Here is a 16,234-nt window from a genome sequence, read left to right as displayed (position 1 = left end):
CTCTTCCCCATATGTAATTCTGGCTGCTCCGATACCCCGAAGATTGCCACAATTGGGCATAGCTTCACCCTCACCCCCACAACCTTGAACATTGCCTCGGAAAAGGCTGTCCAGACACCCAGCATGTTTGGGACAGGCCCAGAATATGTGGGTGTGGTTGGCTGGGCCTCTCTGTCACCGTTCACATTTATCCTCCACCTCCGGGAAGAACCTGCTCATTCGGTTTCTGGTCAGGTGCGCTCTGTGCACCACTTTGAGCTGCATTAGGCTGAGCTTTGTGCAGGAGAAGGTGGAGTTAGCCCTGCTCAGCGCTTCGCTCCAGAATCCCCACCCTACCTCTATCCCCAGTTCATCCTCCCATTTTCATTTGGTCTCGTCCAGTGGTGTTCGAGCTCTGTCCAGTAACTGTCCGTATATTTTCCACAGAGTCCCCCTCCTTTGCTGCTTGTGCCTATCAGGTCCTCTAGTAGTGTGGTTTCTGAGGCCCTACTATCTCCTTGCGTAGGAAGTGTTTTATTTGAAGGTGTCTCATTTCCTGTCCTTTTGGTAGTTTCCACTTCTTCATGAGTTCGTCCAGTGTTGCCAGTCGCCAGTCTATGCCCTATGTAAAAGTCCCTGACTGTCAGTGTGCTCCCGTCCCGCCTCCATCTTTTGAAGGTGGTATCTAGCATGACTGGGGGGAATCTGTGATTGCCACAGGTGGGGATGATGGGGGACATCTTGGTTAGCCCAAAATGCTGTCTCAGTTGGGCCCACGCTCTCAGCGTGGCTGCAACCACTGAGCTTGTTGTATATCTTGTTCAGGGGATTGGAGTGCTGCTGTAGCCACGGGACCTCCTCCATCTGTACCCACTCTGAGTCGGGTACCCAACCACTCACTCTTTCTGCCGTTGCTGTCCAGTTGTAGTATTGCAGGTTTGGTAAAGTCAAGCCACTTTTGATTTTCTTTCTTTGCAGTGTCGGTTTAGGAATTCTCGGTACTTACCCCCACACAAACACCATAATTAGACCGTATACATTTTGGAAAAAGGTCTTGGGGTTGAAGATTGGCATGGATCTAAACAGGAAGATTGGCATGGATCCCTTCCCGTACCAGCCTCCCCGGACAGGCGCCGGAATGTGGCGACTAGGGGCTTTTCACAGTAACTTCATTAAAGCCTACTCGTGACAATAAGCGATTTTCATTTTTTCATTTTTCACCTTAGCAGCATGTTCATCTATATCGTCTGCACTCTTTCCGCCAGGGAAAGTGGGAGTGAGCCCCATCTCTATAGGTCTCTTTTTACTTCCTCCGCCAGGCTGGTCAGGTTCCACTTGTGGATCTGTGTCCAGTCTCTGGTTATTTGGATCCCCAGGTAATGGAATCTGTTCTGGGCCGTTTTAAATGGGAGCCCATCCAGCTCTGCCCCTCCCCCGTTTGGGTTCACTGGGAATGCCTCACTTTTGTCCAGGTTACGTTTGTAGCCCGAGAAGGTTCCAAACACTTTCAGGATCTGCAGTATTGCCTTCAGTCCCTCCTGAGGCTTTGAGACATCGAGGAACAGATCATCTGCAAAAAGTGAAACTCTGGGCTCTGTCGTACCACAAGGATCTGTTCTGGGGCCGTTGCTGTTTGTCATTTTTATAAATGACCTAGAGGAGGGCGCAGAAGGATGGGTGAGTAAATTTGCAGACGACACTAAAGTCGGTGGCGTTGTAGACAGTGCGGAAGGATGTTGCAGGTTACAGAGGGACATAGATAAGCTGCAGAGCTGGGCTGAGAGGTGGCAAATGGAGTTTAATGTGGAGAAGTGTGAGGTGATTCACTTTGGAAAGAATAACAGGAATGCGGAATATTTGGCTAATGGTAAAATTCTTGGTAGTGTGGATGAGCAGAGGGATCTCGGTGTCCATGTACATAGATCCCTGAAAGTTGCCACCCAGGTTGATAGGGTAGTTAAGAAGGCCTATGGTGTGTTGGCCTTTATTGGTAGAGGGATTGAGTTCCGGGGCCATGAGGTCATGTTGCAGTTGTACAAAACTCTAGTACGGCCGCATTTGGAGTATTGCGTACAGTTCTGGTCGCCTCATTATAGGAAGGACGTGGAAGCTTTGGAACGGGTGCAGAGGAGATTTACCAGGATGTTGCCTGGTATGGATGGAAAATCATATGAGGAAAGGCTGATGGACTTGAGGTTGTTTTCGTTAGAGAGAAGAAGGTTAAGAGGTGACTTAATAGAGGCATACAAAATGATCAGAGGGTTAGATAGGGTGGACAGCGAGAGCCTTATCCCGCGGATGGAGGTGGCTAGCACGAGGGGACATAGCCTTAAATTGAGGGGTAATAGATATAGGACAGAGGTCAGAGGTGGGTTTTTTACGCAAAGAGTGGTGAGGCCGTGGAATGCCCTACCTGCAACAGTAGTGAACTCGCCAACATTGAGGGCATTTAAAAATTTATTGGATAAGCATATGGATGATAAGGGCATAGTGTAGGTTAGATGGCCTTTAGTTTTTTTTCCATGTCGGTGCAACATCGAGGGCCGAAGGGCCTGTACTGCGCTGTATCGTTCTATGTTCCTCTCCGGATGCCCTTCCAGCTTTTCATGTCCCGCAGGGTTATTGCCAGGGATTCGATCGCTAGCACGAACAAGAGTGAGAACAGCACGCAACCCTGTCTTGTTCTTTCTATAGCTGGAAGTATTCAGAGCTGGTGGTGTTAGTTCAGACACTCGCTTTGGGAGCGTTGTACAGGAGCCTCACCCAGGCGGTGAATCCCCCTCCTAGCCCAAACCGTTCCAGTACCTCGAGGAGGTACTTCCATTCGACTCTGTCGAAGGCCCTTTCTGCGTCCGGGGAGACAACCATATCTGGCGTTCTCGACCGGGGGGCTTATTATTACATTCAGCAGCTGCCTGATGTTCGCAGTGACTTGCCTACTCTTGACAAAGCCCGTTTGGTCCTCTGCGACCACCTTCGGTACGCAGGACCTTTTGAGAGTATTTTTGCATCAAGATTCAACAGCGAAATGGATCTATATGATCTACATTCCGTCGGGTTTTATCCTTTTAGGGTATCAGTGAGATTGTGGCCTGTGCTAGCCTGGGAGGCAAAGTGTCCCTTAGGTGTGGGGCCAGGACTGGTGCAAGTTTTTTATAGAAGTCCGCCAGGAACCCATCGGTCCCGATGTCTTGCCTACCTGCATAGAACTGATGCTCTCCATGATTTCTGCGAGATCTATTGGTGCTTCAAGCTCTCCCCCCCACCCTTTGTAGAAGGCCCCTGTGTCTGGCGGAGTGGGTACACTGCTTTCCTGGTGGACAGCAGGTTAAAGTCCATTTGCAACATTTTCCTCTCCGCCAGCTCTGCGATCGGGGCCTCAGAGAACTTTCTATCGACTTCAGGAATGGAACCTACTAGCTGCTGCCAGGCCACCCTCTCTTCCCTATCTCTGCTTGCCTTGTAGGCTATGATATCTCCTCTGGTCACGGCCTTCAGTGCCTCCCAAAACGTGGAGGGTGAGACTTCCCCGTTTTGGTTGTTACCAAAGTAATCGCCTATGGCCCGCAATGTTTTTTGGCAGAAGGCCTATCGGCAGGAGGTCTGTGTTCAGCCTCCATGTGGGGCGCTGGGCACGACCTGTCTCCAACCTCACATCCATGTAATGTGAGCGTAGTCAAAGATAACAATCGCATAGTATTCCGCTCCCGTGATCCTGGAAGCACTACTTTCCCCGCTGCAAAGAAGTCGATACGGGTGTACACCTTGTGCACTTGTGAAAAGAACGAGAATTCTTTGTCTCCTGGGTGTAGGAACCTCCATGGGTCCACCACCCCCATCTGCTCCATAAAGGCTCCCAGTTCCCGAGCCATGCCAGTCTTTTTCCCCGTTCTGGGATTTGATCGGTCGCTCAGTGGGTCCTGCACACAGTTAAAGTTGCCCCCCCCCCCCCCCCCCCCCCCATAATCAGTCAGTGTGTGTCAATGTCAGGGATTTCCGCCATGGTCTTCTTTATGAATTCTGTGTCGTCCCATTTGGAAGCGTACACATTTGCCAATACGACTGGTGCCCCTTCCAGGACACCTCTGACCATGACGTACTTTCCCCCTGGGTCCGGAACTGTCTTGATTTCTGTGAATATCACCCTCTTGTTAATCAGTATTGTCACTCCCCTCGCCCTCGTCCCGTAACATGAGTGGTACGCCTGTCCCACCCAGCCCTTCCTTACTAGCTGCACGGTCCTTCTCCCTCAGGTGCGTCTCTTGTAGGTAGATTGTGTCGGCCTTTAGGCTTCTGAAGTGGACGAAGACTCTGGATCTTTTCAGAGGCCGTTAAGTCCCCTTACATTCCAGGTAACAATCCTGGTGGGTTATTTCTGACCCCTCCCCCCCCCCAGGTCCTGCAGGACCACCCATATTTACCTGTTGGACGAGCCCGTGCACTGCGGGGATTTCCTTTGTTAGGGGCCTGTCCAAAATGGTCGACGCGCTCACTATGAGAGGACGGGCCCCTGCACTCTGGAGTTTCCCTTTGTCCAGGGGGCACCCAACATGGCAGCCAACTATGTGTCCGCCACATGGATGGACCCCTGCATTCCGGAGTCTTCCCTTCAGTTTATCAGCGGTAGCAGCGAGATCAGTAACCAGGGGGCTGTCGGGAAGGTAAGCTTCCCCATTTTTAAAAACTTACATTACAGGATCGGTGAGAGTGAGGAGCTGAATGGGAGCGGTCGGATTGCGCTCTGGGAGGGTGAGTGAACTGATATATTTGGGCAGCGGCTGAACCCGAGATACTACATGTGTAGTGTCTCCCACCTGCCCTCCTCCTCTAACTGTGTTGATAAGGTAAGGTTTTTCTTTTTATCGTGCGATTGGTCACAATTTTTCTTTTTTTTCCCCTTTTTCATTTATCTATTATTCAATATTATAGTTGGTCTAAATTAAGCTGAAGATTAAAAATGGCAGGAGATCTCAGACCCGTGTTATGTTCCTCTTGCTCACTGTGGGAGCTCAGGGACGCGGCCGATGCCCCTGACTCCTTCATGTGTGGGAAGTGTGTCCAGCTGCAGCTCTTGTTAGACCACATGACGGCTCTGAAGCTGCGGATGGACTCACTTTGGAGCAACAGCGATGCTGAGGAGGTCGTGGATAGCATGTTCAGTGAGTTGGTCACACCGCAGATTAGGATTGCTGAGGGAGAAAGGGAATGGGTGACCAAAAGGCAGAGAAAAAGCAGGAAAGCAGTGCAGGTGTCCCCTGCGGTCATCTCCCTCAAAAACAGGTATACCGTTTTGGATACTGTTGGGGGAGATGGCTCACCAGGGGAAGGCAGCAATAGTTAAGTTTATGGCATCGTGGCTGGCTCTGCTGTACAGAAGGGCGGGAAAATGAGTGGTAGGGCTTTAGTCATAGGGGATTCAATTGTAAGGGGAGTAGATAGGCAGTTCTGTAGTCGAAAACAAGACGTCCGAATGGTATGTTGCCTCCCAGGTGCACGGGTCAGGGGTGTCTTAGATAGGCTGCAGAACATTCTGAAGGGGGAGGGTGAACAGCCAGTTGCTGTGGTGCATATCTAAGAACATAAGAACTAGGAGCAGGAGTAGGCCATCTGGCCCCTCGAGCCTGCTCCGCCATTCGATGAGATCATGGCTGATCTTTTGTGGACTCAGCTCCACTTTCCGGCCCGAACACCATAACCCTTAATCCCTTTATTCTTCAAAAAACTATCTATCTTTATCTTAAAAATATTTAATGAAGGAGCCTCTACTGCTTCACTGGGAAAGGAATTCCATAGATTCACAACCCTTTGGGTGAAGAAGTTCCTCCTAAACTCAGTCCTAAATCTACTTCCCCTTATTTTGAGGTTATGCCCCCTAGTTCTGCTTTCACCCGCCAGTGGAAACAACCTGCCCGCATCTATCCTATCCCCTTCATAATTTTATATGTTTCTCTAAGATCCCCCCTCATCCTTCTAAATTCCAACGAGTACAGTCACAGTCTACTCAACCTCTCGTCGTAATCCAACACCTTCAGCTCTGGGATTAACCTAGTGAATCTCCTCTGCACACCCTCCAGTGCCAGTACGTCCTTTCGCAGGTAAGGAGACCAAAACTGAACACAATACTCCAGGTGTGGCCGCACTAACACCTTATACAATTGCAGCATAACCTCCCTAGTCTTAAACTCCATCCCTCTAGCAATGAAGGACAAAATTCCATTTGCCTTCTTAATCACCTGTTCCACCTGTAAACCAACTTTTTGCGACTCATGCACTAGCACACCCAGGTCTCTCTGCACAGCAGCAATGTTTTAACATTTTATCAGCTAAATAATAATCCCGTTCGCTGTTATTCCTACCAAAATGGATAACCTCACATTTGTCAACATAGTATTCCATCTGCCAGACCTTCGCCCATTCACTTAACCTATCCAAATCCCACTGCAGACTTCCAGAATCCTCTGCAGTTTTCGCTTTACCACTCATCTTAGTATCGTCTGCAAACTTGGACAAATTGCCCTTGGTCCCCAACTCCAAATTATCTATGTAAATTGTGAACAATTATGGGCCCAACACTGATCCCTGAGGGACACCACTAGCTACTGATTGCCAACCAGAGAAACACCCATTAATCCCCACTCTTTACTTTCTATGAATTAACCAATCCTCTATCCATGCTACTACTTTACCCTTATTGCCATGCATCTTTATCTGATGCAGCAACCTTTTGTGTGGCACCTTGTCAAAGGCTTTCTGGAAATCCAGATATACTGAGGAATTGAACAAACAAATGTGATATAAAATAGGATTATTAGTTAGAATAATGTAGATGTGAGCCAGTCTGATAGTAGTGAGCTCACAGACAAAGGACAGAGGGGCATCGTCCAGGGTGGTGAAAAGGATGCTGGGTAACAAGAGGCCCAGGGTTGAGGAATGCGAAGTGAGACAATCAGGATATATGGCCAGGTCAGGAGGTGTATAGGATGACCTATGGGAATCTTGTATGTGAAACTTGATGCCATTTGAATGATATGTGTAGAGTTTTCTTTGTCTCCGATTTCACTTGGTTCTGGGGCTTCAGAAGACTGTATGTGTTCTGAATCTCTATCGAGCTGGTCAGCCTAGCAAGTTGTTTAAAAATAAATAATACTATACCTACAAATCCCTCTCGAGTTTTATTGTAGCCAGACTGACGGGTAAAGAACTTGATTTGTCTTTTGGTGCCGAAACCCGTGATTTCTCCAGACGGTCACCGACCAGCTGCGCAATCAGAAATAGACTGATGTTGGACAAGGAAAGTGGAAATGGGCCCACAATGCGAGTAGCTGGAAAATGACCACATTGATTTTCCCCTTTTCTCATGGTCTGATTGGTCTGGTCACTGGTTGGTACGGAAAGATCGTCTCGACGAAATCAAAGTTCAGTCTGGGGATTAAAAAATAAAAAAATTCAGTCGATGTAGGTGCGGCTGAGGGTTGGAAAAAAAAACTGATGGGATGTCGGAAAGACAGTTCAGTTCCACGAGTGTTTTGAAACTAAAATTGATTAAGCTAAAATTGTATCCTTGGACTGTAGTGGTGAACAATGCAGTCTTGAGGACTAGTTCAAGATTATGGGGAATTGCTTGGATAACACGAGTGATCCAAACAGTTCATTGCAAATATAATGTGATATTTATCCAGGTACAAGTTAGCCAGGAAGGACCTAAAGGGAGAGTTAAGAAGAGCGAGGAGAGGACATGAAAAGTTGTTGGCAGATAGGATCAAGGAAAACCCTAAGGCTTTCTATAGGTATATCAGGAACAAAAGAATGACTAGAGTAAGATTAGGGCCAATCAAGGATAGTAGTGGAAAGTTGTGTGTGGAATCAGAGGAGATAGGGGAAGCGTTAAATGGATATTTTTCGTCAGTGTTTACACTGGAGAAAGACAATGTTGTCGAGGAGAATACTCAGGTACAGTCGACCAGGCTAGATGGGATTGAGGTTCACAAGGAGGAGGTGTTAGCAATTTTGGAAAGTGTAAGAATAGATAAATCCCCTGGGCCAGATGGGATTTATCCTAGGATTATCTGGGAAGCCAGGGAGGAGATGGCAGAGCCTTTGTCCTTGATCTTTATGTCGTCTTTATCGACAGGAATAGTGCCGGAAGACTGGAGGATAACAAATGTTGTCCCCTTGTTCAAGAAGGGGAGTAGAGACAACCCTGGTAATTATAGACCTGTGAGCCTTACTTCGGTTGTGGGTAAAATGTTGGAAAAGGTTATAAGAGATAGGGTTTATAATCATCTTGAAAAGAACAAGTTGATTAGCGATACTCAACACGGTTTGGTGAAGGGTAGGTCATGCCTCACAAACCTTATTGAGTTTTTTGAGAAGGTGAATGAGGGTAAAGCAGTTGATGTGGTGTATATGGATTTCAGTAAGGCATTTGATAAGGTTCCCCACGGTAGGTTATTGCAGAAAATACAGAAGTATGGGATTGAAGGTGATTTAGCGGTTTGGATCAGTAATTGGCTAGCTGAAAGAAGACAGAGGGTGGTGGTTGATGGCAAATATTCATCCTGGAGTTCAGTTATAGTGGTGTACCGCAAGGATCTGTTTTGGGGCCACTGCTCTTTGTCATTTTTATAAATGACCTGGAAGAGGGTGTAGAAGGATGGGTTAGTAAATTTTCAGATGACACGAAGGTCGGTGGAGTTGTGGATAGTGCTGAAGGATGTTATAGGTTACAGAGGGACATAGATAAGCTGCAGAGCTGGGTTGAGAGGTGGCAGATGGAGTTTAATGTGGTAAAGTGTGAGGTGGTTCACTTTGGAAGGAGTAACAGGAATGCAGAGTACTGGGCTGATGACAAGATTCTTGGTAGTGTAGATGAACAGAGAGATCTCGGCATCCAGGTACATAAATCCCTGAAAGTTGCCACCCAGGTTAATAGGGCTGTTAAAAAGGCATATGGTGTGCTAGCCTTTATCAGTAGGGGGATTGAGTTTCGGAGCCACGAGGTCATGCTGCAGCTGTACAAAACTCTGGTGCGGCCGAACCTGGAGTAATGCGTGCAGTTCTGGTCACCACATTATAGGAAGGATGTGGAAGCTTTGGAAAGGGTTCAGAGGAGATTTACTAGGATGTTGTCTGGTATGTAGGGAAGGTCTTACGAGGAAAGGCTCAGGGACTTGAGGTTGTTTTCGTTAGAGAGGAGAAGGCTGAGAGGTGACTTAATAGAGACATATAAGATAGTCAGAGGGTTAGATAGGGTGGACAGTGAGAGTCTTTTTCCTCGGATGGTGATGATTAACATGAGGGGACATAGCTTTAAATTGAGGGGTGGTAGATATAGGACAGATGTCAGAGGCAGTTTCTTTACTCACAGAGTAGTAGGGATGTGGAACGCCCTGCCTGCAACAGTAGTAGACTCACCAAATTTAAGGGCATTTAAGTGGTCACTGGATAGACATATTGATGAAAACGGAATAGTGTAGGTCAGATAGGCTTCAGATGGTTTCACGGGTCGGCGCAACATCGAGGGCCGAAGGGCCCGTACTGCGCTGTAATGTTCTATGTTCTTCTATGTTCTATAAAGCGAGAGATTTTAGAAAAATGTCAGCAACTTTAAGGAAGAAATTGGGTGACGAATGGCCACTAGGGGGCACTAAAGATCTGAAGATTATTAAACAAATTCAGGGTGAAGTATGGAAAAAAAAACAAAGTATGCGGGCCAAAGAGTTGATTGGATTATGGAGACAATATTGTCAAGAGGAGAGGGATAAGATCATGTTATCAAGTTGGCAAGAAAATGCCCTTAAAATGGGGATTCTAATTAGTGAAGGGGGGAACCAGAAAACTCTGGAGATCTTGAAAAAGGAGTGTGCATTCAAAAAACGCGCAAGTAAAGAGAGGGAGACACCTAGCGGGGCAGACTCGCGTTAAAAAATGGGCCTCGTAGTTCAATGGCTGGCCTTGCATTGACAGAGGCAGATGATGACCTAGAGAATTGGACCATGTCGGGTAGAGTCCAGACTGCATCAGCGGCATTGCCCGCACTAATTCCAGAGCCACCAGGGTATCATAATTTATATCCAGTCACTGCTTCCCAGATTCAAATCATGCCAGCCTCTCCAGTCCCTTCGGTTGATAGTTTGGGTCCTATTTCTGCACCTTCACCGTCTGTTAGAGAAGGGGTTCCACAAGCCCAGTTAGCTCTAGGACCCGATCTCGGACAATGGGAAAGGGGCCTGATCCTATCCAGAAACAATTACGCCTACCACCTAGATCCCTTAAGGCTAATATGATAGGACAGAAAAGTATGAGAACACAGGGTGAGGATGGGAATGGTTCTGAGGAGCTGGAGCTCCCCCTCTCGGAAGGGAAGGACGTCAAAGTCTTTGAAGAGCCAGAGGAATCCGCTAAAGCGCCCCCTAGTGAGACTCTGAGACAGTTGCCGATTAGGAAAATACCCAACCCTGATGCTGCAACAGCAGCAGCCCAGCCCACGATAGAAGTTTATCTCCCATGGAGACCCAGTGAGATGATGGCTATTCTGGCTGCAATCCCAGACAGGAAGAAATCTCCTGCTGCTTTCGTGGACTATCTGAGAACTATCATCTCAGTTTATCAAGTTGATTCTAGGGACCTCTGGGCCCTAGTCCAGCAGGTTTTAACCCCAGCAGAATACCGCAATCTTACTTTGAAGTAAAGTGTGCTAAAACTGTCACCTGGAAGAAAGACTCTTCCTTCCCTCCACTTCTAATTTTTATTCCTTTCCACCCCTCTGTGTTTGTCTGTCTTGCTTGTGTGTATAGAGGGTAGTGGCAAGTTAAATTGAGCATTAGGTATTAGCTTCATGTTAACCAGTTGCATTTATTTCCTATTACATTATAGTTCTTGTTATAAATAAATAGTAATTGTGTTTACATTTACAAACCTGGTGACTGATTATTGGGCAACATCGAGCCAAAAACTTTGGGTATTTTAGAAGAATTAGAAACACTTCCTCAGTGTTTCCCCCCCTACCCCCTCCTCTAACCAAAAAAAACCAACCGCGGTTGTTGGGAAGCGGGAGCGGCCTCCGGATATTCGGCAGGAGCAGGGGTTGTCGTGAAGGTGAGTGAGAGCCTTTAAATTTGCTTACCTTTCAGCGGGAGCAGCCTCCGGATTTTCGATGGGAGCAGGGGCCTGTCAGGAAGGTGAGTGAGTGCCTTTAAATTTGCTTACCTTTCAGCGGGAGCAGCCTCTGGATTTTCGGCAGGAGCAGTGGCCTGTCAGGAAGGTGAGTACCTGTACAAGTCGGTACCAACGACATAGGTAGGAAAAGGGATAGGGATGTAAGACAGGAATTCAGGGAGCTAGGGTGGAAACTTAGATCCAGGACAGAGTTATTATCTCTGGGTTGTTAGAGGGAATAGGGAACACGTGGCTGCAGGGATGGTGCAGGAGGGAGGGTTTCAGATTCCTGGACAATTGGGGCTCATTCTGGGGTAGGTGGGACCTCTACAAACGGGATGGTCTACACCTGGACCAGAGGGGTACTAATATCCTGAGGGGGAGGTTTGCTAATGCTCTTCGGGAGGGTTTAAACTAGTTGAGCAGGGGATTGGGAACCTGAATTGTAGCTCCAGTACACAAGAATCTGAGAGTAGTGAAGTCATGAGTAAGGTTTCAAAGTTTCAGGAGTGTACCGGCAGGAAGGAAGGTGGTTAAAGTGTGTCTACTTCAATGCCAGGAGCATCCGGAATAAGGTGGGTGAACTTGCGGCATGGTTAGTACCTGGGACTTCGATATTGTGGCCATTTCGGAGACATGGATAGAGCAGGGCGAGGAATGGTTGTTGCAGGTGCTGGGGTTTAGATATTTCAGTAAGCTCAGGGAAGGTGGTAAGAGAGGGGGAGAGGTGGCATTGTTAATCAAGGACAGTATTACGGTGGCTGAGAGGACATTTGATGAGGACTTGAATACTGAGGTAGTATGGGCTGAGTTAAGAAACAGGAAAGGAGAGGTCACCCTGTTAGGGCTTTTCTATAGGCCTCCTAAAAGTTCCAGAGATGCAGAGGAAAGGATTGCAAAGATGATTCTGGATAGGAGCGAAAGTAACAGGGTAGTTGTTATGGGGGACTTTAACTTTCCAAATATGGACTGGAAACACTATAGTCGAGTACTTTAGATGGGTCCGTTTTGTCCAATGTGTGCAGGAGGATTTCCTGATGCAGTATGTAGATAGGCCAACGAGAGGCGAGGCCGTATTGGATTTGGTACTGGGTAATGAACCAGGACAGGTGTTAGATTTGGAGGTAGGTGAGCACTTTGGTGATAGTGACCACAATTCGATTACGTTTACTTTAGCAATGGAAAGGGATAGTATACACCGCAGGGCAAGAGTTATTTTCAGCTGGGGGAAAGGCAATTATGATGCGATGAGGCAAGACTTAGGATGCATCGGCTGGAGAGGAAAACTGCAGGGGATGGGCACAATGGAAATGTGGAGCATGTTCAAGGAACAACTTGATAACTATGTACCTGTTAGGCAGGGAGGAAGTGGTCGAGCGAGGGAACCATGGGTTACTAAAGCAGTTGAAACACTTGTCAAGAGGAAGAAGGAGGCTTATGTAAAGATGAGACATGATGGTTCAGTTAGGGCGCTTGAGAGTTACAAGTTAGCTAGGAAGGCTCTAAAGAGAGTGCTAAGAAGAGCCAGGCGAGGGCATGAGAAGTCTTTGGCAGGTAGGATCAAGGATAACCCTAAAGCTTTCTATAGATATGTCAGGAATAAAAGAATGACTAAGGTAAGAGTAGAGCCAGTCAAGGACAGTAGTGGGAAGTTGTGCGTGGTGTCCGAGGAGATAGGAGAGGTGCTAAATGAGTATTTTTCGTCTGTATTCGCACAGGAAAAAGACAAAGTTGTCGAGGAAAATACTGAGATACAGGCTACTAGACTAGAAGGGCTTGAGGTTCGTAAGGAGTAGGTGTTAGCGATTCTGGAAAGTGTGAAAATAGATAAGTCCCCTGGGCCGGATGGGATTTATCCTAGGATTCTCTGGGAATAGTGCCAGAAGACTGGAGGATAGCAAATGTTGTCCCCTTGTTCAAGAAGGGGAGTAGAGATTAGCCCGGTAACTATAAACCAGTGAGCCTTACTTCTGTTGTGGGAAAAGTCTTGGAAAGGTTTATAAGAGATAGGATGTATAATCATCTGGAAAGGAATAAATTGATTAGAGATAGTCAATATGGTTTTGTGAAGGGTAGGTCGTGCCTCACAAACCTCATTGAGTTCTTCGAGAAGGTGACTAAACAGGTGGATGAGGGTAAAGTGTGGTGTATATGGTGTATATGTGGTGTATATGGATTTCAGTAAAGCGTTTGATAAGGTTCCCCACGGTAGGCTATTGCAGAAAATACAGAGGCATGGGATTCAGGGTGATTTAGCAGTTTGGATCAGAAATTGGCTAGCTGATAGAAGACAAAGAGTGGTGGTTGATGGGAAATTTTCTGATTGGTGTCCAGTTACTAGTGGTGTACCACAATGATCTGTTTTGGGGCTGCTGCTGTTTGTCATTTTTATAAATGACCTGGGGGAGAAGGATGTGTTAGTAAATTTGCAGATGACACTAAAGTCGGTGGAGTTGTGGACAGTGCAGAAGGATGTTACAAGTTACAGAAGCACATAGATAAGCTGCAGAGCTGGGCTGACAGGTGGCAAATGGAGTTTGATGCAGAAAAGTGTGAGGTGATTCATTTTGGATGGAATAACAGGAAGACAGAGTACTGGGCTAATGGTAAGATTCTTGGTAATGTGGACGAGCAGAGAGATCTCGGTGTCCATGTCCATAGATCCCTGAAAGTTGCCACGCAGGTTTATAGGGTTGTTAAGAAGGCGGACGGTGTGTTCGCTTTTATTGGTAGAGGGATTGAGTTTCGGAGCCATGAGATCATGTTGCAGTTGTACAAAACTCTGGTGCGGCCGCATTTGGAGTATTGTGTGCAGTTCTGGTCGCCGCATTATAGGAAGGATGTGGAAGCATTGGAAAGGGTACAGAGGAGATTTACAAGGACGTTGCCTGGTATGGAGGGAAGATGTTATGAGGAAAGGCTGAGGGACTTGAGGCTGTTTTCGTTAGAGAGAAGAAGGTTAAGAGGTGACTTAATTGAGGCATACAAGATGATCAGAGAATTAGATAGGGTGGACAGTGAGAGCCTTTTTCCTCAGATGGTGACGTCCAGCATGAGGGGACATAGCTTTAAATTGATATAGATATCGGAGAGATGTCAGAGGTAGGTTCTTTACTCAGAGTAGTAAGGGCGTGGAATGCCCTGCCTGCAACAGTAGTGGACTCGCCAACACTAAACACATTCAAATGGTCATTGGATAGGCATATGGACGATAAGGGAATAGTGTAGAGGGACTTTAGAGGGGTTTCACAGGACGGCGCTGAGGAAATGAACAGAAAGGCGTAATGGGTAGTTAGGTCAAGTTAGAGTAACATTTTACTGCAGTAGAATAAGGAACTGGGATTCAGGGCAGGCAGATGGGGATGGGCAGTCACTGAGACCATTTCTTTGTTGCCAGGGATACTGGAAAAAGGGGCCTCAGGCCAGGTTGAGGAATGTGGGGAAAGCCTATGGGAGCTTTGCATTTGTACTGTTGCCTTATTTGGTTGTATGCATGTGAAACTTGATACAACTTGAATGTATTTGTACAGAAATGCTTAGTCCCTGTTGTTCACTCTGGCTGTTGGAGAGCCAGGAGATGGTTGCGTCCTGCTCTGCAGATGGAGTGGATCACCCAGCTAGCTGGTTGAAATAAACAATAATTGATACCTGCAAATCCGTCTCAGATTTTATTGAGCCGAGACTGGCAGCAAAAGAATCAAGGATTGACAGCGCAACATTGAGGGCCGAAAGGCCTGTACTGCGCTGTAATGTTCTATGTTCTATGTTCTAGTGGTTAATTAATTTATATTGTGACTCCGGGCACATGGAGCTGAAATTGAACGCGCACCTGTCCAGGGTGTCATAACAATGGTAACTGAACATCTAGGGTATTCAGTATTTAGGAGCGACAGACAAAATGGAGCTGCATTGCTAGTTACTAAAGAAATGAATGCAATAGTGATGAAGGATATTGGCTCTGGTAATGTGGGATATGTATGGGTAGAGCTGAGAAATACTAAGGGGCAGAAAATGTTCGTCGTGGTTGTTTCTCGTTGCCAAACTTTAGTGGTGATGTTGGGAATGGCATTAAACTGTAAATTAGAGATGCATGCAATAAAGGAACATCTGTAATTATGGGTGACTTTAATCTTCATATAGATTGGGCAAATCAAATTAGTCACAATACTGTAGAGGAGGAATTTCTGGAGTATAAACTGTATGGTTTTCTGGACAAATACATTGAGGAATCAATTAGATAACAAGTCATCCTAGTCTGGATATTGTGTCAGTAGAAAGGAATAATTGACAACACAGTTGTGCGAGACCCCTTAAAGATAAAAAACCTTAATGATAGAATTCTTCATCATGATGGAGAGTGAAGTAGTTGATTCTGAGACTAGGGTTCTGAATCTTAATAAAGGAAACTACAATGGTATGAGGTGCCAGTTGGCTACCATGGATTGGGCAACATTGTTTAAAGGGAGGACTGTGGATAGTGTAAGGTTCCTTCCTGTTGATTCCCTTATTTCCCATTTATTTTACTTTGTCGTCATCATTTTTCATCCATGGATATTTAATGGACATATACCTTATAGAGGAAGTGAGGAACTCAAAAGTTGATAATAATACACTGTGCTATTGGAGATTTTGATTTTGTACAGCAAAACTGTTTTCTGGCACAAGACAGATCGGAGGAAATTGGTTTGATTGGTTGGCTGGTGGCCAATGAATTGGCCAAAGGCTTTGAGTCCTACCCATGAGAGATTGTTTTCAGAGAACCCAGGAAGGATCAGTCGGATCCTGGCCGCTGAGAGAAGCTGTGAGCTGCTGCCTCTCTCTCTTTCACTCTTTCTCCAGAAATGCTGACTACGTGCAGAAATGCTTTGAGACCTGATGATTCTACAGTGAAAACCATTTTAGTCTGAAAGCACATACCTCCTAGACAGAAGAAAGGCATACTGGAAGATATTAATCTGAAAAGAGACTTTTATCCTTTTTACTTTTAGTATCATAATAATCTTTATTATTGTCACAAGTAGGCTTACATTAACACTGCAATGAAGTTTGTGTGAAAATCCCCTCGTCACTACATGCCAGCGCCAGTTCGGGTACGCAG

Source organism: Scyliorhinus canicula, chromosome 11 (assembly GCF_902713615.1).
Source record: "Scyliorhinus canicula chromosome 11, sScyCan1.1, whole genome shotgun sequence".
NCBI classification, from domain to species: domain Eukaryota; kingdom Metazoa; phylum Chordata; class Chondrichthyes; order Carcharhiniformes; family Scyliorhinidae; genus Scyliorhinus; species Scyliorhinus canicula.
This window is presented reverse-complemented; position numbering follows the sequence as displayed.